The sequence below is a fragment of the Enoplosus armatus genome, chromosome 13 (assembly GCF_043641665.1).
Source record: "Enoplosus armatus isolate fEnoArm2 chromosome 13, fEnoArm2.hap1, whole genome shotgun sequence".
NCBI lineage: Eukaryota > Metazoa > Chordata > Actinopteri > Centrarchiformes > Enoplosidae > Enoplosus > Enoplosus armatus.
The window spans coordinates 23439120-23442429 of record NC_092192.1 but is presented as its reverse complement, the minus strand read 5'-3'; positions in this window follow the sequence as shown (position 1 = coordinate 23442429).

Sequence of the window (3310 nt, the reverse complement as noted above, 5' to 3'; positions counted from 1 at the left end):
TGGGGTGGGGTGGGGGGTGGGGGGCTAGGGGAGGGAGAGTCTTTCCCGTTTGAAGATGATCCACGACGCCGTCAACTATCCGAGCAAACCCTTCAGTTTGCTTCTGATGAACTCAGCCCTCTCTCTCTCGCTCTCTGAGAGTGAGAGGCCCCACAAAGACTCGTTGAATGATGAGATCACAGTGACTGGGACCTGGCCACCCGAAGGGAGGCATCGCAGTGGACATCGCGCCCATCTAGTCACGTCTAAAGTCACAGAAGGTAGAAGGAAGAGTGCGTGCTGCCACTCAAAACCATGTGGACAGGGAGCAGCCCCCTATTTGTATCCTGGACTAAGAGAAAGACCCAAAAGGGGAGAGCTTTCTGACATCACTGTATGTATCTGGAGGGGGAAAAAAAATTGGGTTGTCACACTGTTTGAGTTGTGTTTTTTTTTTGTTTTGTTTTGTTCCTCTTTCCCCAGGTGAGGCTGGTAGAGTCCCTTCTTTCGATTATCAAATCATGACCCCCTTCCTAAAGCACCCACCCCCCCAGATTAGGACAAACGATTGTGACGACACATTTCTTTCTTTTTTTTCTTTTTTTTTTGGTTATGTATTGTTTGCAGTAGACATTCCGCGTGTATTGTTTGTATTTATTTATAATTACCTTCAGAGAGGATGACATTTAAAGAAAAAAAAAAGTAGAAAAAAAAAAAAGGGAAATGTAACTAGTCACTGACTTCCTCCTTGAGAAAGGTCTTCAGGTTTATACATAAGTATGATTGATTGTAGAATTGAATTTTGAGTGATTGAGATGATTTTTAAAAAATAAAAGAAGAAAAAGAAGTTAATATAAAGTTGAAAGAGAAAACACCTTTTGCTGTCGGGGGCACTAAATATTCTCTGTACTCGCATGAGGCCTTGTACAGTTACCTGGGGCTCGAGGGGGGAGGGTGTCACGCTGAGGATGTGTATGAACGTAAGAATTCATCAGCACCGTCACACTGGTGGGGCCGATTTTCTATGACTTTGGCATGGGAACGTGTTTTTTTTTTTTCCACATCAGCAGGAAAGCACTACATTGTTGTGACCGAGGCAGCAGCACTGCATTTGGAAAGGAAGCCGCATTTATGCTTTTTGACGCTTTTGGCATGCCATTTATTCTTACATTTAACAAAGCTCCTGGCCTGCCCCCTTTTTGCCAACCTTGAATGTGCTGGGGAGGTGGGGGGGGGGGTCCCTTTCATGCTCAGATCAATGTTTCCATAGGCCTAGCACCAGGGGCGTTTAGAACAATGTGGGGAGCCATCGGGGTGTACGTTCGGGTCGGACTGGTAACGGAGGGGTGGGGTGGGGGCAGTCCAGTTGTGCAGGAGAATAGAGCACTGTTGATCGGTGCTTTTGTGTATATAAAACTTATCCTGCCAATCACAGGAATTGGGGCGGGGCGGGGGGGTGCCTGTATGAAAGATGGTCTGAACATAAAAGTGGCCCTTTAAATCCATGAACTGAGCATATTCACTGCATTGTCCCTGCAGATTATATTTTTGTTTGTTTTTGATTTTTTTCCAATAAAGTGCAAGCTTCCACACTTGTTTGGTGCCATATTTATTTATGAAAAATGTATGTATTAAAAAACAAAAAAACCAGGAGAGCTTAATTGGAAGTGTATAACAATAATTGAGGTTAGCAACAGAGGAAGACTTTAGACTCCATAGATAGTGACGCGTCTTCATGAAGCGTATGATACCTTCACATAGTATTCTTATTGCAAACCCACATGCTACAGTCATTTTCCAAAGCACTCATGAATTCGTCAGCAAAAGAAAATGAAAAGCTGAAAAGTATTCAATTCACATTAGTTCTCGGTAGGACCACCTTCCAAGTCTTTTAGGGGTAAGTACCAGCTTTGCTCACTGTTTGGGACTGAGTCTTCCCCCATTCTTCCTTGCAGATTTGCTATAGGTTCTTCAGGCTTGGTTGGGATGATGCTTGTGTGTTCAAACAGTGCCACGGATTCTCTATTGAATTGAGATCTGGACTTTGGACTTGGCCATTCACCCTTTTTTTGGGGGGCATTTAACCTCTCCTGGGTTGCTTTCGGCCTTGTGCTTGGGATTGTTGTCCTGCTGAAAGCTGAACTTTCTCCCAAGTTCACCTTCACTTTTTTTTAGAGGACTGAAGCTTCCTGTATTTCGCTCCATCCATCCTTGGTTCCTTCAGTTCTAACAAGTCCCTGCTGAAGGAAGAGACGGTGTTTGTTGATGCATGGGCAGTGTCAGGTTTGCGCCACGCATGCCGCTTTGCATCTTGTCCAAAAAGCTCCATCTGGGTCTCGTCTGACCACCTTATCCCACATCTTAGCTGGGTCACTGTCAGGCCTTCTGGCAAATTCAGTTGGTGGCTTGTTAGACCAGAAACACAAATTGGGGGATTTGTGGGGGATAGCCGTTTTTCAAACTTAACACTCCCAGTTTATACTTACTACCTTGGGTTTTATTTCAGACTTGAGCCACAGAAGGTACTTGTGGAGTCGCACCACCTACGACGAGTAAACTGACTGGAGTTTCCCCCCCCTTGATGTCAACATTCAGGAAGTACTGGTGTTGAATTTGTGGAAAGTGAGTGATGGGTGAGGGGGGCGCTTGAGGGTGCCGGAGTCCCACCCTTCATCATTGTGGAGGCTTCTGAACCCACAGGTGCAGTAGCTCATCCATGTGCAACGCACACACATAAACGCACACAAAGACCTTGATATAAAAGCTACATCCTGCTTGGCAAAGCCGCTCCACCAGCAATAAAAAGATTCTTTGTTGGGCTGCTGCTGCTTCCCCTTAGTTTGGATGCAGCACCAGAAAGATGCAAGTGTGTGTGTGTGTGTGTGTGTGTGTGTGTGTGTGAGAAACACTGACTTTCATGCTAGAATTAATTGGCGACTTAATAAAAGCCTCACTGTTGAACTGAGGCCTTCCTTTTCACAGCCATCTTCAGACAGTTAACCTTATTTGATGATTCCTTCCCTTCCAAAAATGAGTTGGATGGGGGGGTGTTTTAACAGTCTGAATATGCTGAAAGCCATCGTCAATGACATGCTTTTGAACAAAAAGGTGAAATGGTGTGCCATGGAGTTCTTCCTTCTCCTTCTGCCAAGCTGCACCCAAAGGCCCCTGAGGTGCAAAGACGAAGCCTCAGTCTGGTCCGGTCCCCGTCCAGATGTTCTGTGGCGACGCCTACATCCGAATGCTGCTTGTTGATGTCGGCCCAGCATTCATCACATCAATCTGATCGACAAACTTTGACACTCTGTGCTTGAGTACTACCCAACTGGAT